The sequence below is a fragment of the Cavia porcellus genome, unplaced genomic scaffold (genome assembly GCF_034190915.1).
Source record: "Cavia porcellus strain 051 isolate PalLab524CR breed Dunkin Hartley unplaced genomic scaffold, mCavPor4.1 scaffold_19, whole genome shotgun sequence".
In the NCBI taxonomy this organism is placed as follows: domain Eukaryota; kingdom Metazoa; phylum Chordata; class Mammalia; order Rodentia; family Caviidae; genus Cavia; species Cavia porcellus.
The window spans coordinates 54683313-54705726 of NW_026947502.1; the positions used below are offsets into that span (position 1 = coordinate 54683313).

Consider the following 22414-nt stretch of genomic DNA (forward strand, 5'->3'; position numbering starts at 1 on the left):
TTCACCGGGCTGCGCAGGCCCTGCTTCCCGTCCCAGCGTGTCCCTGAGGGGTCCCTGTGGCCTTCGACTTCCCCCAGGTGAACTCCTTCCCAGGCACCTGTCACCCACAGACCTGTTGGGGTACAGCCCAGGGCCTTATTAGCCGGAGTGCTCAGAGTCAGACAGTCTGAGCATCTGTAATGGGGAGTCTGGGAAGTTCCTAAAGGCTACAAATTTATGTTTTCTGGATCTAGAGGTGGAGAAGCCCAAGATGCAGGCACCAGCACATGGTGTCTGGTGAGGGCTGCCCTTTGCTTCCCAGAAGGCACCTCACTCCTGCACCCAGCAAAGATGCACTCTTCTCCCATGGCAGGGGATCGAGGGGAAGGGGACCCCACAGTGCAAAGCCCCTTTTAAACAACCCCATTCACAAGGGAGAAACCCTCATAGTTTTTAAAATTCTCACAGGATACTGCTACATTCTTTAATTATGCAAGCATTTTAGAGACTTTTCTCACTTGTTAAATGATTTTGCATATGTCCTCATTCCCGGCCCCCTTCCTCACTAAATATAATTGCTTGAAGAGAGTGATTTATGCCTTGTCTTCTGTTCTCAGCATACATTAGTACAATAATGATTAATTACTGTTCCAGCAAATACTTAGTGGTTAAATCAGAACTGTTAATTGACTGAGCCAATGGACCAATGAATGAGTACATAAGAGGTGTAGAATAATCTGGAATGTTATCTTCATTTAGAGTCGTGACAATGGAGTCCACTCAAGGCTTTTTTGCCCATGAGCACAGCATCTCCTGCGACTCTGCTGACCTGTCCTTCCCCTTCCAGAGCCTCCCCTCCTTGGAAGGTCTTTCAAGTTGGGGTGCGATGCTGCCTTTGAAACCTGGGGAAGAACCATAGACCTCAATTGCCTCTCTGAAACCTCACTTCTAGTCCAGTGAAAACGTCTTATCTGTCTTCTATGTGCAAATCCCACTGTCACTGGAGAGGAACGATCCTATCCACAGCCTCTGAGACAAAAGATTTCATAAAGCATTTACTCAAAGAGTTCATGAGGGAAATAAAACTACTAAACCCTGTTATATTCTAATCCATTCTGCTAAATCCAGTAGTAGAGAAGTGCTTGAATCAGTTAATGTAAATGCTGTTGAGATCAGACATTTGACTCCTTTGGGTTAAATACCAGGGATGAAGTCCTAACCCTGATGAATGGTGGTGGCACATGCATTGTACCCAGGAGCTGCCCGGGCTCGTCTTTTCATGCTCAGCATCCAGACCCACGCGGTGGCTTCCTGGAGCCACACGTGTGCAACACCTGGAACCAGACAGACCGGGTTACAATCCTACTTCTGCCAGTCACTAGCTGTTTCACTGCAATCAGATTGTTTTTGAATTTTAATTGTTCAACAGAATTGAATCACAGTTATTTCTACTTTAATGCATTCTACTGTAAAATGTGGATGAGATCTGTATTTTTAAGGCCGATGTAAGCAATAGAAGAAACTAATGGTGCCCTATCCGTGTAACTGGCAGACCCTCAGCCTTTGCTCCTTACCTCTTGTAACACACAGCGCTGATCCTGACCTACTTCCCAGTGTCACAGAGACTCCTAGAAGCTGACACCCTAATTTCCACTTCTTGTCCCCTTTGTCACTAGATGACCGTATCTGGGATGGAGGAACTTAGCTCCAGGGTGTGCATGAGGGGTGTAAGGGGAGCACCAAGCTTTCAATTTAACCCTGAGTAAAGATTCTTTTCTTCCCAAGAGAGTTAAGATTATGGAACTTAATGGCACTTGAGCAGAGTCCTATAGGCCTCATCTCTGGGTCCCAGCTCCTTGAGCCAATCAGTGTTCTATGCACAAAGCTGGAGGGAACATTGGGAGGCAGAGTTCACAGCGTTCAGCTGGGAGAGGGGGGAACCAGATACCTCTGCACAGACCCTGCTACATTCCCTGAGGGAAATGACAAACATGAGATTATCAAGTCTTAGAGCATCATGGCATCAGGGAACAATGATAAGCTAATTGCTTCCTTTCCTGTCCTTTTTTCTTTTATTTCTTTCTTCTCTCATTGCTCTGGTTAAAGTTTGCAGAACTATATTGAGTAAGAGTGCTGACAGCAAATATCCTTGTCTTGGACCTGATTTTACAGTGAAGGCTTTCAGCTTTTGTCCACTTTAGTATGATGTTGGCTATTGGTTTGTCATAGATGAGTTTTACGAGATTGAGATCAAGACAATCTATTCCAATTTTCTGTAGTTTTTTTTTTTTTATCATGAATGGATGTTGGACTTTGTCAAAAGCTTTTTCTGCATCCTATTGGGATGATCATATGGTTTTTGTACTTGGTTGTGTTAATATGGTGTATTATATTTATTGATCTACATATTTTGAACCATTCCTGCATCCCTGGGATGAATCCTAGTTGGTCATGGTATATAATCTCTTGATGATTTGCTACATTCTGTTTTCCAGCATCTTTTTGAGGGTTTTTGTATCTATGTTCATTAGGGAGATTGTCTTGTAGTTCTCTTTTTTAGTTGGGTACTTTTCTGATTTTGATACTAGAGAATTACTTGCTTCTAGGAATGAATTTTGGAGTATCATTTTCCTTTCAGTTTCATTAAAATGTTTGAGACATAGTGGTATCAGTCTTCTCTAAATTTCTTGAAGAATTCAACAGTGAATCCATCAGAACCTGGGCTTTACTTTGTTGATAGGTTTTTTTATTATATCTTCAATTTCATTGATTGACATTAGTTTATTTAAGATTTTTATGTCTTCTTGATTCAGCTTTGGTAATGAGTATTTATCTGAGAATCTGTCCATTTCTTCTGCATTTTCCATCTTGCTTGATACAGGTTTTGAAGTAGGTATAGCTGACCTTCTGGATTTCTGCAGGATCCATCTTGATTTCACCCTTTTCATTCCTAATTGTATGGATTTGAGTCTTTTCTTTCCTTTGTTTGATAAGGTTGGTGTTATGGTTTGTGTTGGATGGCTCTCCCAAGCCTCATGTAGTCATGGATGTGGCTGAATCCAGCATTTGTGATTGGTTCATTGTCTACTGCTGGGATTGGGTTGTCAGGTGCTGAGATTGGTGGTGCCCCATCAAGTATCACACCTCGAATTCCTTGCTGCTTATTTGCTTCTGCCAGACAACTGGTTCATCGCTTCTTAGTTTTGTCTTTGGTGCAGACCAAAGATGCTGACACAATTCCAGGTGCTTTGCAGCTGTACAAGGATGTACTTCGCACTGTTGCCAATACCCCGTTCCTCAGTCTCAGCTGGTACCTTGTCAGAATGGCCTTTACTGGTCGTATTTCTGCTGGCCTTCTGATTGCGACCAGGAGCTCTGCTCTTTCTACCCGTCTCTTCTTCTGAGTCCTCTGCAAAGCCATCCTCAATCCTCCATTCTAGCTATCCAGGCTGCTCCTAGCCGGTTCCTCCAAGTTCTCCTGTCCTCTGCTCATTACCCAGCTCCAAAGGTGCTTCTACCTTTCCTGGTCTTTGTTATGGCCACAGCCCCACTTTCCGGTGTCATGTTTCTTTGTTCATTTTGTAATGCCATGGCAGAGCACTTGAGGTGGTGAAATTTATAAAGACCAGGGGTTTCTTACAGTTCTGGTGGGAGGGAAGGGTAAGTTAAGATCTTTCTTGCTTGTAGGGAGAGGCTCAAAATTGTGGCCGCTGTCCTGACCCTCTCACCTGAGGGCATTTTTATGTGTCAGCCTGCGTTTCCCATGATCCTCCTCTGCCTACAACATGCATCGTAGGCATCCTTTCACTTCAGCCTACATCTCCCATAATTCTCTCCTGCTCACATACTTCCGCTTCCGCTTACCTAGTTGCCTACAGTAATTTCCTGCTAGTCTGATAGGTCCACATCGTATGAGAAGATCCAAGCTGACCTATCCTATAAAGCCACATTCCCTTGGACTTTATATAAGCCATGTACACTTCCTGAATAAATGAGACTTGATTGGAATCACTCAACTTGTCTCGGTCTCTCTTCCCTCTTGCCCTGCTCCCCACCCCTTTCTCTCTCCAGACAAGACCCACGGACTGATCCATGGGCCAAATCACTTGCTGTGTCATCTCACAGAAGTATGAAAGATAAGAGAGAATGTACACTAGACAGGAACAGACACGATTTGTGTTCTGAAGTCTTTTTATGATCAGCATTATCAACTTGTGAGGATGGAGCCCTCGTGAGCTAAACGTCGATTATTAGGCCTCTCTTGTTAACAATGTTGTATTGTGTATGGTGTATACAATGCTGCTGTAAGGAGGAGCACATTTGAATGACAGCAAAGGGGGACAAATAAATGTACTTCCAAATGATTCATTTATTCACTTTAGTTGGCTCCCAAATTACACATACCTCTGAGGTACCATGTGATGGTTTGATATATGTATATTTTGGTTTAATTTTTTTTGAGATAGGATTTCATGATATACTTCAGGCTGGCTTTAAATTCACTGTGTAACCCAGGCTGGCATGGAACTCATGGTAATCCTCTTCTTCAGCATCTTGAGTCCTGGGATTATAGGTGTGTGCCCCCCACAGCACATGGCTATAAACACATACATGTCCTCAAACATTACTCATTTTATGTCATAAACATTGAGAAGACTTTCTGCTGGATATGGACCAGTGAACCCTAGTAGGGAGGTGAATGTAAACACAAGAGACAGAATATCTTTGTGAAGGGTCAGGGAACCCCACCAGAATGAGGTTCCACACTGACTCAGAGTGCTGGATTTATTGAGGAATAGCAACGGCCTGACATTTTGCTGAGCACGATGGGAGTTTCTGGCTGGCTGAAGTTTTCTTTTATCTGATTGTGCCCTAGGGAGCACCTTGTTTTCCCTCTAAGGCCCCTCTCTGCTGGAGGTGGCATAACATCCTGTCTTCAAAATGGTCTACTTCCGGGAAATTAGCAGCCCCCTTACCCTGCCCCATCAGCACAAGCAGATGCTGATCTGGGGCTCACCAGGACCTCCACCCGTTCTTCCAGCTTTTTAAAATATACAGCATGTCGTCATTATCTCCAGTCACCGAACAGTCAACTGCAGCAGCATTTCAGGGTTTACTTTCTTGGTCTACCTGTACTTCAGCATTGTAGATCAATCTTTTTCCATTTTTCTTTCCCCTTTATTTTTTCTAGTGTTTGGGGACTGCTTTTCTAGGCTTAAATTCTGTGGATCACTATTTTAGATTTTACATGTGAGTGTGATCCTGTGGTATCTGTCTTTCTGTGCCTGACTCATTCCACTTAACCTAAGGGTCTCATGTCTGATAGAGACTTCTTTAAGTGCAGGCTGTAAAACAGAAGAAACAAAGAAGCACCCAATGCAAGGAGCAGACAGAGACAGTGCCTGCTCTAGGCCTTCACAAGTCAGCTCTCAGCCTGGAGGCTCCTTCCTGCCTCAGCAGCCCTGTGTAAAGCAGGGCTTTGTTGGAAGGGACTGTTGGAGGTTTGTAAAAGGGCTTTTCTAAGGATGCAAATTACTGTGGCTTGTGTTTAGTTTTCTGCCTCATCTTGCGTTCGTCTTCTTTTGAGTTCTAAATTCTCAAAGGTTTCTCACTGTAGAAACTTGAACCTTTCTCTGGGCTTTAGACATGGTGACTCCACCTGTAATCTCTGTCCCAGGTATGTGCATAGACATGGTGTAGCTTCTCTGAGTAGTGCCCCCTACCTGTTTGTTTTCATTGCTGTTTGTAAAGACAGAGACACCTGTGCTTCAGGTATCTTCCAGAAAGCTGGGAGCAGACATGTACTCTAAAGAAAACCAAGTAGTGAACTCTACTAGATACTGTGTTAATCTGCTCTCCGTTGCTGTCAAAAAACTCCTGAGAAAAATCAACACAAAGGAGAAAGTGTTTGTTTTGTCCTAGATGTTTGTGGTTTCAGCCTGTGGCCAGCTGTTCCATTGCACTGAGTTGAGGTCAGGCAGAAGATCCATGGTAGAAAGGTGGGAAAGAGGAACGTGCTCACCATACCTCAGCCAAGAAGAGAGAGATATGGGGAGCACAGGAGAGAAAATCAGACAGGAGTATGACCAGTACAAATGATACTCTTCAAGGCCAAGCCTGCAGTAACTTGCTTCATGCAATTAAGCCTCACCTCATAATTAACCCATTCCACTAATGGACTCATCAAGGAATCAAACCACTGGGTGGAGTTATGTCCGTCATGATCCAATCACTTCCCTCTGCTCATCAGCTGACCACTGCCCTCCAACAGAGTCAGCTGCATGTGAGGCATTTTGGACACAGAATGCACTGTTAGGATTCACTAGAAAAATAGAATCAAAAGTATGAATTTTTTTTTTTGCCTTGTCTTCTCACGATCTTACTATTGTTCTCTCTTTGAGTGGAGGTTTGGGAGTGGTTATGGAGGAAAGAGCTTGTGTTGGGTTTGGAGACTGATATTTTCAATGCCTGCTTCTGAGTGATGCACGTTGAGCATGAGTAAGTGTAGGCTTTTTCCTTTGTCCTTGGATCCATCCATTTCCATTGATTTGGTATGGAAGAATGCAGAGTTTTCGACCCAGCACTCAGTTCTCTGGGAATGGATTTCAGCATGTTAGTGACACAGACACAATCCAGATATTGACACACAGATAAAGCTAAAAGAAAGAATCTCATAAGGAGAATAAGGAAAAGAATAGAGTTAGATAGAGAAACAAAATAAAATGGGGAGGAAAGAAGAAAAAAAGAAAATAAAATAAGAAAAAGTATTAATTTAATGGAAAGAAAAGAAAAGAAAAAAGGGAAAAGTCCAATCCTTAAAAAACCAATGAAAAATAAAAATATGATAACAAGCAAAAAAAGTAGGATAACAAACAAGCAAAAAAGAAATGAGTAAAAAGCTCCTCTGTATTTTTGAACAAGTGATTTCTTTTCCTGTGGTCTCAGAGCCTCGCATGTAGCTGTACTGAGGCTGTGCCCAGCACCTGGCACTGAAATTCCCCATCCTGTCCCTCAGGCACTGAGTCACACAGTGCAGTTAAAAGGTGAGGATGAGCCAATCAGTCCTTCCCACCTCAGTTTCTGGGAACCTATTGATCAGACCTGTTCAACTGGATATTTTTGCAAAGAAAGGGGTAATGTTTCCAGCGAACATAACCTGGTTTGACCCCAGAAACCCTCTCAGACTCAAAAGCTCCTGCTCGTGCTCTGCAGACTTCTGTCAGGGCAGGACTGGAGGGCTGAGGTGCTGTGATCCAGAACTCAGGTCCCAGCCTCGTCTCCTGAAAGAGAGGGGCCCTGGCTCTGCTCACGTCCCTGGAACACCGCAAGGAGAACTGAGTCACACTGGTGGAAGAAAATACAGTGCAGAGGATTACACTGATCTGGCCTAGAGCTTGTGACAAATTCTGCTTGTCATCAGAGAATCTGAAGACAGGACAGGACCCAGCTCTGTGCCACTTACAGGACAAAGCTGACCCACAATCGGGTGAGTGTGGTGGAGTCAGGGAAGGAGCAGGGGAAGCTGTACAGCCAAAGGCAGAAATGTTCAGGATGGCTTGTAGGTCCAAGATCATTTGCCTACAGAATGTGACCAACAAAAAAGAAGATGCTTGTTCCTCTCATTCTGCTTAGGAGAATTAATGAGGAATTCCAGAGACCATGGAGGCTGTGTCCAGGTTGAGTTACAGAGTTCTGATTGCTTTGTGTTCCCATCAACACTTGGGGTGATTCTGTTTTGCCCATTCTGAAAGTACCTGAGAAATATGATGTTGAATATCTTTTGATTTGGTTTCCTATTTTTATATCTATTTTGATGACAAAAGGCTCAGGACTTTTCCTATTAAAAATATTTTTTAGAACTAGTTGGCTGTGTTTCCTTTTCGTAAATTCCTTATGAGGTTTTAGCCACAGATTGTCAAAACCTGTCAATACTATTGAAAAATAAAAAAAAATTATATTTCCTTCGATATTTGATAGTTCACCTAAAAATCTACCTGGATTTAGCTGAAGATTTACATATGTATATATCTAAACATATATATATATATATATATATATATATATATATATAGTTATATATATCAGTATACATCTTCAGTGATATATATGTATACATACATATTTTATCTTAATAAGATGTCTTTAATAGTTTCAGGTGTTTTAGGATTAAGTATTATTTTTAAGTATGTATGTCTCAATTATTTTTCCCTAGGATATTGTTTAGTCTATTTAATGTTTATGTTTATGAGCAAAAGCTTATATTTGGTAATTTCTGAAATTAGATTCTCTTTTCACTTCCTAAATCAGTTTATTTGCATGTTTTCTCTTCCTGCTCAAGCTTGAGCAAAGTTTGCCTCTGTTTTTTCTTTCTTTGGACTGAGGTTTGAGCTCAGGGGCTCTCATGTGCTAGAAAAGGAATCTACCACGAGCCACACCTCCAATCCATTTTAAAAGCTTTGAGACAGCTCGCACTGAGTTGCCCTACCTAGCCTCACTGTTGGCATCCTCCTGCCTCAGCCTGCGCCATAATGAGGATTTCAGGCACGTGGCACCTGCCTGGCTAGGTTGTCTGTTTTGTCTTCTAAAATCGACTTCAAGTTTTTGGCTTCACTAGCATATTTTTCTTTATTATTTCATTAATTTTTTACCATTATTTTACCTGTATTTTTAGCTTTGTTTTTAATTTCAATCTGTTGGGTCTACTTTATAGTTCCTATTTGAACTACTTGGTTCAAAAGATTGTCTTGCTTTTTGGGCCATCCTTTTTGGTCTCACAAATATAAAATACACTTCAAAGTTCTAGTATATCTGTAAATATCAGATTAGTTGTATTCCACACATTTTATTATCATTTCTTCTTTGACTTGTGAATTATTTAGATATGTATATTTCTTCTTTTTGTTCCTGCATATTGTGACATTTATATGATTTTATAATATAAAAATGGGTGGAAGAATGATAAACACATGATCTGAGTAATACTGGCTCTTGATATTCATAGACTTGCCTTGTAACACGGGTTCCATTTCATGAATATTTAGTCCCTGTGTGTGAAAAGGATGGGCAGTCTCCTCCCGAGGTGTGTGGCATCATCTATATGCCCATTGTGTCCTTTCATAACTGTACTGTTCGTGTCTTCTTTATCAGTGCGATTCTTAGAGCAAGGTTGGATCAACCAATTGCCAAGTTCTCCATAGTAGTATTTGTCCTTAATTTTATGGCTACTTTGTGAGACTCGTCTATGCTTTGAGTTATTGAATGTTCTTCTTCCTATAAAGTGATTAGGTAGGTAACTGTCATCGATGGCCCTGATGAGGATTTATAACTATGCATGTGTCATTAGCAAGATCACTTGGTAAACACTTGTCTTTTCAATGAGCTGGGCTCTGAGGGAAGAGAGACCGTTTCTGTCTCACTCACATAGGGAATTTTCCCAGGACAGGCTTGGCAGCTAACAAGCACTCACTAAACTCACTGACTGACTGAGTGGTAACCGAGTGACAAAGCAGTTCCTGTGTGTTTAGCTGCGGGAAGGGAAACCCTTTTCTCTGCACCTCTAACTGGTTAAACAGGCTCTCGGTAGTGACAGATGTCCAGGACTCTGCTCCCTGCTCTGCTCCCTGACGGTCATCTGTATGGACGTTGAGTAAGGTGGGCTGAGGACCATGCCAGGCATCTCTGGCTGTGCCTTCTCCTTCCTGTGTGCGTGTGAGGAGGACCTGCCTCTCCCTGGGGAGATTGCACATCAGCGTGCTGCTCACTTTGCTGCCTTCAGGGCTGTTTAACCCCTTCTGTCACAGCGAGGGGCTCCACAAGGAAAACCCTCCTTGTTCTCACGAGTACCCCGAGTGCATGCAGAACGATACACGTGTGTGCACTTCATTCTCTGGTGTTTCCCAGCCACCTGCCTTTTCCTGGCCGTGACTCATGGCTCCCAGGTCACCTTCTCTGCCTCTGTCACACCCACTGATATGTGCCTGCCTTCACTCTCCACACTGCCCTGCAGAGAGGCCGGTTCAGAGTGGCTTTGCTGGCATCCACAGCACCTCCCGGAGCTGTGCTGAGTGTAGGCTCTGAGCCTCACAGAGCCACCTGCCCCTCACTCTTGTCTTGGATTTTGTCTCTACCTTCAGCGCCAGGCCGGGACCTCATCACTGCACATCTCTTCACCTGCAGAGGCCTGATCCAGTCCACTGACAACTTTACCTAGATTACTGCAAACTGTACCAACTGTACACCCTGCCCTCACTTTAGTCTCTGTCACCACCGTAACCACAGGCAGGATGTCTCCAGGTGCACCAGAGGTGTCCCTGGGAACTCAGACCCTGCTGAGGATTCCTGTTTTCACTGCAGGTCAGAGAAAGAGCAGACAAAGACCAACTGGGCCCATCGGGCACCAATGTGTCCCTGATTCTTCTCACCGCTTAGGCTTTCTTTTCCCTCCTCATTTCTTAGGCATGTGTGAGCTCGGAGACTTTGCTCTGGCTGATGCTCTACTTGGAATGATACCGTGTGTACTTGCTGTTTATACCTACCTCCGTTATGTTTTGTTCATTTGTCACTTCTGAGTGAGGCCCTTTTGCAAAAAAGTGTATAACTGCCAACACGGTCATCATACCACCTTCACAGCGCTTTGCCATGAGCCCAGCCTTAGCTCTGGCTCTTCAGTTAGCGGTGGAAATGAGCCTTCCTCCTTCCTGTCCTTAGAGAACCCCTGAGGTAGAGACGATGGGCACCAGGCTTCGTTTCTAAAGCCAGGAGGAGCAGTGAATTTCACAGCAGTGCTGCGGCCAGAAGCCCAGGCTGTCTGTAGAACACTTAAATGACAGAGTTATGATCCAGTCACCATGCTAAGACTTGATTTCTCATGTGTAGGTTTTTTCCTTTATGAAGTATCTGAAAAAAAAAAAAAAAAACAAAGAAAAGGGGATCTGGCCTGCGGATCAATCCGTGGGGTGTACCTGGAGGGGGAACGGGGATGAAATAAAACAGGGGGGGAGACAAAAAGAGATTGAAACAAGTCGAGAGAATCTGTTGTGAACAAGACCACCCGTCTTCTGCAGCTGGAAATGGAAAACCTGGGCCATCTGGAAGGGCCTGGTGGGAAGCTCCTACAGGAGCTCCGACAGGGAGCAAGCCCTCACTGGGTTAACTTAGAGCACCTCACTATTTACCTCCTGGAAGTCTTAATGGGAAAGAGTGATTAGAAGGAGGTGTGGGTGGGTCCTCATGGTGCATCCCAGGTCTCCTCCATGGCAGCCTTAGACAGCAGCTCTCCCAAGGCCTGAAGTTACAATGCTCCTCAGGTCCCCTTTCCCTCTAAGGACTGGAGGGCTCAGGGTGACAGCTCCTCATGTGACAAGCCTGAGCTCCAGGCTCAGAGAGCAAGTGGCCACCAATCCTAAGGCATCCACTGAGGCAGATGATTCCAGCCAGAGAATCCCCCCTTGGGACCGCGGTCCTCAGCACCCTGGAGATCATCTCCAGGGAGAAGGAGCTAAGAGTGCAGGTGCTTTACTTGCAAGAGTAACAGGGTTTACCCTCCACCTCAACATCCCCTGTCACTGGGTCTCCTTCCCGGTGAGAAGAATGTCACCCAGTCACTAAGTCTATCACTTTCCTTCTGCATTGCGTACCCATCCCCAGTGCTGAGTGACCACCAGCTGCTCGTACTGGTGCAGTCTGCGGAGAAGAGGATTCTGCTTCCACAGCAAGAGCTGGTGAGATGTCCTGAGACTCTAGCACTCTTGGGAGAGGGCAAGAGACCCTGGGTGTTTCTTAGGATGGAGCAGTGGGCAGGTTTTATGGGAGGATAGATAGGACCCCAGTAAGGTCTTGGGGCATCCTGCCCACAGTCCCCCTCTGGAGAGCTGATTCCTTAGCCTCAGTCCACCTCAGGAGTGCCTGTGTTATCATGGACCCACTCACAGTTGGTCCCAACAGGTCTAGAGGGCCAGGGCTTTGAAAGCCTAGAGGATGTAGCATACATTCTGACATTATTTCAGAGTTTCCATTTGCAAATTGTTCTCTTTCTTCACATAGGCAGTATCAGCAAGATAAGTGTTGACTATTAAATTGAAAAGTTAGTAAAATAAGAGACCCATTGTCCCTTATTATGCTCTGTTTCCAAAGACCCACCCCAGTGGGGACACACTGATCCCGTCACCCTTACCGCTTTGTGAGCAGGTTCTGGAAGTCCTCTCTTTTGAGCGTCTTGTGAGGTGTGATCATAGTCCAGGGTGTGCCACAGCCAAAGTCCATCCCGTAAGAACATGGACACGTCAGGTCATGAGAGTGGGCCCCGTGCTCTTTATTTCTTGGATCTAGTGCTGTGCAGCCTCTGGTCCTTCCCAAAGTCAAAATGACCATGAAGATAAACAGTTTGAATCTATTCAGGATATGGAGGCAACCACAATAGCTCAATAAAGGCACTAAGGAAAGGCAACCTTTAGAACCGGCAGGAATGGTGGGGCCAGTGTGTTCAAAACAAGTGGAATATCTGAATGGGATTAATGTCAGTGTGTCTTGTACATTTAAAAAATTGAAATGTTGGCCAGAATTTAGCTCAGAGGTAAAAGCGCCTGCCTGGCAAGTGCAAGGTCATGAGTTTGATCCCCAGTACAAAAACAAAACAAAACAAAACAAAACAAACCAAAAAAAAAAAAAAAAAAACCCAAACCACAAACAAACCCCCAAAAAACAAAACAAAACAAAAAACTCAAAAAATATAAAATGTGTTTTACTCCCCTGATATGGACCTATAAATATATATGTGTGTACGCACATAGAGATACCTATGCACACGTTACAGTGCCCAACATTTTTATCCTAGGAGGCAGGCTGAATACCACCGTTCTGTAGCTGAGGAGCCAATGCACAGGGATTTTTTATGCCCTGCTCACACCAGCACCTGGCCCCAAAGCCCTTGCCTCTTCTGCTGTCCTCAGTGGTCCCTGGATGTGGACACAGAGGGTTTCTCTCCCCACTCCCAAAGGTTGATCTGTGCCATCTGATCCTTCTTCCAGGTGAGGAGCATCCTAGAGCCAAACTTCAAGTACCCCTGGCACATCCCCTTCACCCTCCAAGCAGAGCTCCTTGCCCCACTCCAGGGAGAGGACTTGCAGCTCACCTATGCCCTGCTGGCGGAGTGTGACCTCAAGATGGCGCTGGAGAGCCGCCGGTCCACCTGGCACCTGGGAGTCAAGAAGCCCTTGTCTGCCCTCTATGTGGCCCTGTCAATGCTGCTGAAGCTGGCTGAGGCCTGAGTTCTCCCTGGAGGCCATCAGTCCTGGGCGGCCTGGTCCACCCTGCCCAGGCTGTGGGAACCCTCAGCAGGCTGGGAGCCTGCTCCAAGCCTCTTTGCTCCAGTGGTGTGTAGAGACAGGGACTGGGGGAGACTGGAGGGAGTGCTCTAGGGTGCTGACAGGATTTATAAATCTTTTAAACACCTAAAAGGGGCAAAGCTCCCTTTTATTTCCTTATTTTAAATTCTGGCTCGGGCACAAGCCTAATTGTTGATGCCAGTGCCATTTGGGGTGTGTCTGTTCCCCTCACTCTGCTGGCCTATACATCATTTATCCACAGATACACCAACACCCACACTGATATGCTGGGCATTTCTCCCTCCAGTGCAGCTAAAAGAGCGTAACTGATGGTGACACCAAGCACCAGAGATATCATGCTGTGCCGGCTGCATTCTCCCCGCTGTACTCAAATGTGTGCAGCTTCCTGCTCTTACCTGGATCTCTCATGGGGAGTTACCAGGAGGGAAGCAGGTCATCTTTCATAAGTTCATGATTTACCTTTATCCTCAGTCAATGACTATGTAAGAAGGATCAATGCACGTGTCCGTAAAAACACCAACCCCAGTCTTAGGGGTCGAAGCTCTGAAGGGCCATTCAAGCCCCTCAAACCCCAGGAATCTCCTGAGGTCTTGGTTCTAAGGCATCTTGGCTCAGCTGCCTCTGCCTGCTCCCAGGTCCCTCATTTCTTTGAAGTCACTGCTTCACAGGGAGCATCCAAGAGCTCCTGGACACAAATCTCTAGTTCCATTTGTTCCCAGGGATACCTGGCCAGAGATGTCATGGAAACCATGGGTTTGTACAGTACCTCTATTTCGAGTCCTTCCTGGATTCTTCTCTCCTCTCACAGTCCACACAGCCTACTTCTCTTCTTCCCCACACCGCCAATGTGTTTACCATTTTTTCAGCTTTATAGAAGACGCCAGATAGTTCCAGGACTGCTAGATTCTACCACAAAGCACAATTTTAAAGAAGAGTTTACCATTTATTCATAGTTCATTTTGGCTTATTTAAATTTTAAAACTATAGTGCTGTATTCAACATCATTTATATCACTAAGATTTTTTTTTGTCTTTTTCTTTTTTATCGGTACCAGGGATCAAACTCATGACTGCACACTTGCAAGTCAGGCACTTATGCTGCTGAGCTAAATCCCTAGCCTACTAAGGTTTTTTTCCTCCTTCCATTGGCTTGGTTTATTCATTTGAAACTTAATAGGCTTCATCTGTTTATTTTTACATTAGTTTCAGTGTTTCTTTTGTAACTATCCTTTTAAATGAATTTCATTTTTCAAACATGTAGTCTTTACCATCATTCTCAGAGTCAATCTAATGTAGAAAAATGTTCCTCAGCGGAGTGCCACATTCTCTCTATGTCTTTCACCCCATTTCCCAAAACTTTTGTAGCTTACTAATTTCATTGACTTCTGGTTTTCTTTCTAGTGTTTCATGTACCAAGAATAAGCCAAAAGGTTATATCTTTGATTTTCTTAAAGGGAGTATCTACATATAATATTTTATTCTTTTCTATTCCCTAGAAAAATTTCACATCCGTATCTTGAATATCATCTTGTATGTAGATTTCAGGTGTCCTTTAGCGGCTTTAAGGTTACCTTAGGTTATTCACCCAATTTACTCTGGAACATTGATGTGAATTTCCATCATTTCCACAGACAACTAGTGCTTTCCTAATCCTGTGCACATGTGCTTTCTGTTGTTGGATATTTATCTTCAGGACATTCTCAGAAGTGACGTTTCTCTGTCCAGGTTTTATACATGTGTATTTGTCAGACATTACCAGATCTCCCTGCACAGCCTGTTAATTACCCGTCCCCCCAGCAAGGAATGAGAGCCCCAGTGGCATTGCTGGCTCAGCCAGTGTTCAAATAAAAATAGCCTCGCAGTGTACTCCTCCCAGTTTCCATTTCTAGGACTGTGACTGAAAATTAGGATCTTTTTAAATAGTATTATTTTGCAGGATCTGCCCCTATTTTTTTTGGTTGTGGGGTTGTACCGGGGATCAACATATGACCTCGTGCTTGCCAGGCAAGTGCTTGTACCTCTGTGCTAAATCCCTAGCCTGCCACTATTTTTTAAAGTGGTCTATTATTTAGTCTTTCCCATTCTTTCTTTTCTCTTTTTCACCATCCCAGTTGTTATTTCCATTCAAGTAGTTTTTTGTAGAAGCTGAAGGTGTAGCATTAGGTTGCTTATTTATGCTCCTTCTGTTTTTCTGATACTAGTTCACTGTTAGGTATTACTCCCTTAGGACCGTATTATGGATTAAAACTGGTGATCTACTTAACACCAACTGAATTAAATCGGCAAGGTGCTGAGCATAGACGGCCCACCTGAGGAAAGTTGCCAGCATAAACAGAGACTTGGAGAGAAAGAGTGAGGCACTGTGGGTTTCTCTAAGTGTTGCTGTCTGAGCCGTTGATTCTCCTAGAGCAGTGCATCATGACTGGCTTCCCCGGTGTGAGTTCAACCACTGTCACGAGAGAAGCTCCGGACCTTGTTGGTGAGAGTGGCTGTGGTTCACTTTGGGGGAGCTCTGGTCCTTACATTGAGCATTGCTTCCCTGCTCTTTAGGGGAAGATGCGTGCTGTTTAATGTCCAGGAGAAGCTTGTTACGCTGGCTTTCTGGCATGAACGCAATTGTTCTTATTGTCAGAGGAGCTTGGGGCCTCTGTGTCACTGAGGAAGGCTGTGGTGCTTTTCAGGACAGCCCTGGTTCTTTATTATGAGTGTGACTTCTTGGCTCCAGTGCAGAACCCTCAACTTACTGGCACAGCTCATTTACCCCACTGAACGTAGACTTCCTAGCTTCCACCACTGACCTTTGGGCCTTCCCAGGACAGATCCATAAAAGAGACTGACAGGAATCCTTCTTGTGGGTTGTAGACCTCCAGTTGGTCTTGTGGGAGGCGTTGTCATGGGCTGTAAGTCTAAATCTGGACTCATGCAGGCCATTGCTGTGGGATTCAGGCCTTTGGCTGAATATTCTGGACTTTAGTGTTGTGGACAGATTTCCTGCACTTTCTTGGGTTTAACTCTGGGTGGCATCATAAAATAATGTGATAAATTCTGTGTCCTGATTCTAATTGTTCTCACAACCCCTGACTACATCAGACTGCTTTCATTGCTTTGCACAAGTTTTATATTTTATCTTCACCAGATCTTAGATATTGTTGAATTTGTTCATTTTCTGTGACTCTTTCATTGTCCAGGAGGGTGTTATTTAATTTTCATATTTTTATGGATTTTGTGCAGTTTCTTTTGCCATTCATTTCCAATTTCAATGTAGTATTGTTGAAAACTATGCATTGGACAATTTCAGTTACTGTGCACTTACTCAAGCCTTTTCTGTGGGCTAAGACGTGTCTACTTTAGAGAACATTCCATGGGCAGCTGAAAAAGTTGTGAATTCTGATGTTGCTTGTGGAACACTCTGTAAACATCTCTTAAGTCCATTTTTCCCAAGTTTGATTCAGTTCTATCATTTCTTTGTTTATTTTTTATCTAGTTGATCTGTGTCTTTTTGACAATGAAGTATTAAGGTTTCCCACTACAATCATGTTATTGCATATTTACTGTGTTATGCATATTAATACTTGTCTTACATAAATGATGACTCATATTTGATGTTGATATATTTGATTGTTATCTCTTCATCGTGAATTTATCCCCTAGCAAATGTATAGTGACCCTCTTTATCTGTTTTTATCATTTTTATCTTGAAGTTCACTTTGTCTGCAAACAGAACAGCTATGCCTGCTTTTTTCTGGGTTCCTGTTGCATGAAGTATTATTTTCCATCCTTTGACTTTCAGTCTGTGAGTTTCTTTTAGAGATAAAATGTTAAAAATTCTTTTTCAGGTAAAATATGCTTTGTGTATAGCATATTGTTGGAGCTTGTTTCTTGATCCATTCTACCAATCGGTATGTTTTGATTGGTAAATTGAAGCCATTTCCCTTGATAGTTATAACTTTGGCTTATCTTTGTCCTTTTATTTTTCTGTTGTTGGTATTTCCTCCTCTTTTTAGTTGCATGCCCTGCTGGTAGTTTCTTTCTGTTGTTCTGGGAATTGTGATCATTTTTGTCTCTGTCTACAGTATCTTTCAGAAACTGTTGTAGTCAGGTTGTGAGGAGAACAATTAAAAACAGGTCATGCAGTTTATAATATTATTTATGATGGTCACCTAGAGTTAACACAAAGTGCAGGAAATCTCTCCATAACACCGAAGCATAGAATATTCAGCCAAGGGCCTGAATCCCACAGCAATGTCCTGCAGGACTCCAACTGAAGACTCAGAGCTCATGTTAATGCCTCCCACACGTCCAACTGGAAGTCTAGAGCCCACAAAAAGGATTCATGCCAGTCTCCTTTATGGATCCATGCTGGGAAGGCCCAAAGGTCAATAGTGGAATCTAGAAAGTCTTTGCCAGCAGGGTGAAGGAGCTGAGCTGGTAGGTTGAAGGTTCTACCTGGAGGCCACAAGTCACACTCACAACAAAGACCAGGGCTGTCCTGAAAGGCACCACAGCCATCCTCAGCGACACAGAGGCCCCAAGCTCCTCCAACAATATGCATTGGCGAGGACATGCCAGGAAGCCAGCGTAAGAAGTCTGTCCTGGAAACCAAGCTGCGCATGTCTTCCCCTCTGAATCAAGGAAGCAACGCTGGATGTAAGGACCAAGACTTCTCCAGGAGAACCAACGGCTCAAACAGCACAACATAGGAGAACCCATTTACAATGCCTCGACGCCTCAACGCCTCAGGGCCTCTCTTCTCCTTCTCCACATCTCTATTTATGCTGGCAACTTTCCTCAGGTGCAACATCTATGCTCAGCAGCGTGGTGATTTAATTCACCTGGCATTAAGTGGACCATCAGTTTTTAATCCATAACAGTATCCTTTGTAGTGTTGGATTGGTGGTCATGAATTTCTTCAGTTGTTCCTTGCAATGGAAATATTTTATTTTTCCACTGATTTTGAAAGTTAGCTTTGCATTGTACATCATTTGGGCCAAAAGTTGTCTTCTTTCAGAAATTGAAGTACTTCACTCTAATCTCTTCTTGCCTCAAGAGTTTGTGTTGAGAAGTCTGCTAAGGTGATGGGCTTTCCCTTATAGGTGATCTGTTTCTTTTCTCTGACATTTTAATATTCTGTTTTTATGCTGAATTCCTGGGATCATTATTATTATAAGTCTGGGTATAATCTGTGACCCATTATTTAATTAGGAGTATATTATTTGATTTCCGTACATTTGTGTAACTTCTGTATTTTTATTTTTTGTTATTGCATGATTTGAAATATTTTATTAGTATATGTATGTGATACAGAATATCTCCTTTAATTGTGGGGAATGGGTCATAATTCCTTTTTCCATCTCTTATTCTTGTCTCCATCCCCTCCATATTTTGATCCCTTTCTCCTTTGAGATCTCTCTCTCTACTTCTTTTTACTTATCCATTATTTTCTGTTTTATATTTTCAGTTTTTCATATAACAGAAACCATGCAATCTTTGTTTGTAAGTCTTTTACTTCGCTTAACATGGTATCAAAACCATCTATTTTCCTGCATATCTGTCAAGTTTATCTTTATGTAGAGTTGTATTTCATGGTGTGTAAATGTCACATTTTCTTTATCCATTCATCTGTTGGTGGACTTATGGGCGGCTTCCAAGATTTAACTATTGTCTATTGTACTGCTATAAACATACATATACCTATATCATTATAATATGATGTTTTTAATTCTTTTGAAAACATGAAGAGAATAGTTGGGTCAAGTGGAGTTTCAAATTTCAGGTCTTTGAGGAACTGCTACGCTGACTTTCATACTGATTGTACTAGCTGACATTCCCATCAACAGAGGAAAACCTCCCTCTTCACTTGAAGGCTCAGCATTTTATCATTTGATTTCTTGTCGTTGGCCCGTTCCTTCTAGGTTAAGATGGATTCTCAGTACTGTTTTAATTTGCATTTCTGCAATGGCCAGTGACACTGAGCAATCTATTTGTACATTTGTTGACCATTCTGTGAAATGTGCATTCATTTCATTTGCCCAGTTTTTGATTGGGTTTTGTATATTGGGAGGAGGATCTAATTTATTTGAGTTCCTTATATATTCTAGAAAGTAGTCCTCTGTTACAGGAATAGCCTGAAAATTTTTTCTCATTGTGTAGAATTGTCTTTTAATTGTCTTAGTTGTTTCTTTTGCTGTGCAAAAATTTCAGCGGGTTCCTTTTGTGTGTGTGTGTGTGTGTGTGTGTGTGTGTGTGTGTTTCGTTTTTATCAGTACCAGGGATTGAATTCTCGACTGCCTGCTAGCAAGGCAAGCACTTATGCTGCTGAGCTAAATCCCCAGCCCCTATCTCTTTCTATGATATCCCTGAGAAATTCTTGGAGTGCTGATTTGATGGTTATGAGTTTCTCCAGGTGCTCTTTGTCTGGAAAGGCCTTTTTTTCCCTCCATTTTTTTGAAAGATAGTTTAGCAGGACACATTGTTGGGTTTAGAAGTTGTTTTCTTTTGGGGCTCTGCATACTTCTTGTCAAAACTCTTGGTCTTTAAGGTTTTTACTGAGAAGTCTGCTGCAGTTCTAATACGCTTCCCTTTATAAGTGAATTTTTCCTTTTTCTAATAGCTTTGAAGAACCTGTTCATGTGTTACCCTTCTCAGATTTAAAGTATGTTGTGTCATGGGGAAATTCTGGTTATTGAAAGTCTATCTGTCTTTCTCATCTGTGTATTAAATTATTTTTGTGTATTTGGAAAATTTTCTTCTATTATTTCTTTCTTTTGTGGTCTTTTTCGTTTTTATGGGTACCAGGGATCGAAGTCACGACTGCCTGCTTGGAAAGCAGGCGCTCTTGCCGCTGAGCTAAATCTCCAGCCCCTTCTTCTGTTATTTCTCTAAGCACATTTTTGTGTCATCTATGTGCTCTTCTGATTTTTCACTAATTCCAGTTAATCTTAGATTAGTTTTCTTTGCATCATCCAACAGTTTGATCCCTCTTTCTTGTTCCCTTTTTACGGTGACTGTGAGTCACTGGTCACTGCCATCAGCCTTATCATCACATTCTGGCACTCTGACCACGTTGGTCACTTCTGCCTACCTCACTATTGTACAGCTTTCAGTCCCCTGGATTTTTGCATGGTGCCTTTTCCTGGGTGCTAATTCTTGATAAAACATTCATTCACGTTCTGTATTGTTTTGCTTAGGTCATCTTGTTTTTAGTGAGTGCCTTTGATAAACTTGGCATTTGTTTACTGATCATTTTATTGTTAACAGATCATTTACTGTTGAGTTATATCTTCTTGGAGAATGCTGTGCATCTTATTTATCTGTGTTGTTTTTTGGTCCCAGGTATTGAACTCACAAGCTCACACTTGCCAGGCAGATGCTGTGCTGCTGAGCTGTATCCCTGACCCTTATCTCTTTTTTAACCTCTGCTTTTATCCTTTAGAATAACTCATCTGTGTGGCTTTGATTTTTTCCTCTGTGATGCCTCACGGATCAGCTTTTGGAGATGTGTGTTTTTGAAACTTTTTTTTTAAACTTTGTATTCTCATGGTCTTACTATTGTTCTCTTTTTGTGTGGAAGTTTGGGAGTGATTGTAGAGGAAAGAGCTTGTGTTGGGTCTGGAGACTGATATTTTCAATGTCTGCTTCTGAGTGATGCACGTTGAGCATGAGTAAGTGTAGGCTTTTTCCTTTGTCCTTGGATCCATCCATTTCCATTGATTTGGTATGGAAGAATGCAGAGTTTTTGACCCAGCACTCAGTTCTCTGGGAATGGATTTCAGTATGTTAGTGACATACAAACAATCCAGATATTGACCAACAGATAAAGCTAGTTAACAGCAAAAAGTGTGTGGCCCTGTCAATAACAACTAAATTTCCAAAAATAATAGCCTCAATGACAAACTAAATGTTGGCATACTAATAAGAACCAATAGTGTACCAGTCTCAACAATGTGAACGAGGTCAATAATCAGAGTATGAGCAGTAAGAGAAACCTAATATTGGCACGCAGTAAATATGTACGAAATGCAACCACTAGGTCTCCATTAACGATAGAAAGGAAATGAATAATTGTAGCATAGCATCAACTAATTGTGTAAGATTTATACAGCTCAATGGTTGCACTGGCAAAGACGGAGGGTGTGGGGAATGACAGAATGAAAGAAGAAAAATATAAAACAGTTGAGCAATGGAAGATGAGTATGAGGAGGGAAAAGTGAGATAAAGAATCTCATAAGGAGAAGAAGGAAAAGAATAGAGTTAGTTAGATAGAGGTAACAAAATAAAATGAGGAGGAAAGAAGAAAAAGTAGAAAATAAAATAAGAAAAAAAGTTAATTTAAAGGAAAAAAAGAAAAAGGAGAAGTCCAATCCTTAAAAAACCAATGAAAAATAAAAATATGATAACAAACAAGCAAAAAAGAAATGAGTACAAAGCTCCTCTGTGTTTCCGAACCAGTGATCTCTTTTTAGCTCCTTAGGTCTGCAGTGGTGGAATCCTGCAAGCCTTGATCTTCTCTGCGGCTTCAGGGCTGTGGCCTTGTGCAGCACCACTCCTGCCCTGCAGAGGCCGCTCTTTCAGCAGCTTGCAGCCCAGGGCGGCTGTTCAAGCTGAGGCACGCTGTGGGTCTCCTTGATTTGCAGGGGAGCAGTGGACCCCCAACCTCCATCCCGCATGTGGGCGGCAGTGGGGTAGGGGTTCACGAAACCTGCCCGTCTTAATGCCAGCACTGTCAGACTCAGCCTCTTTGTTTGTTTGTTTGTTTGTTTGTTTAGAAACAGAGTCCTGCTATGCATTCAGAATGGACTGGAATTCACTATACAGCCCAGGTTCGCCTCGAACTCATGGCAGTCATCCTGTCTAAGCCTCTCAAGTGCCGGAATTACAGGCATGTGCAAACACATTCAGCAGCCCAGCTACCTCTAAAAGCCAGCCACACACTAAGCCTGGCTCGTACTGCAGGGCTCTATGTCCTTCTTGGCCTGAGTTTGCACTTCTAGGGGGCCGATGGGGGTGTGTGGAGCCCACACTCTCTCCAGAGCTGTAGCTTGTGGTTCTTTCCCAGTCACTGTGGGATGCTAGCCCTGGAAACCCTGACATGGA

General features: G+C 43.0%; 1 protein-coding gene across 3 annotated transcripts in view; it reads left to right on the forward strand.

Moving 5' to 3' along the window:
• The first annotated feature begins 7183 nt into the window (after positions 1-7183).
• Gsdmc (gasdermin C) overlaps positions 7184-22414 on the forward strand; it is a 61102-nt gene continuing 45871 nt past the window's right edge. Inside the window, exon 1 of one of the 3 annotated variants that reach the window (XM_063231103.1) lies at positions 7184-7465. The gene's annotated coding sequence lies outside the window, so the exon portion shown is untranslated. Of the gene's footprint in view, positions 7466-15781; positions 15801-22414 lie in introns of those variants that run through there. The other 2 variants (XM_063231100.1, XM_063231104.1) reach the window with 2 other exon arrangements.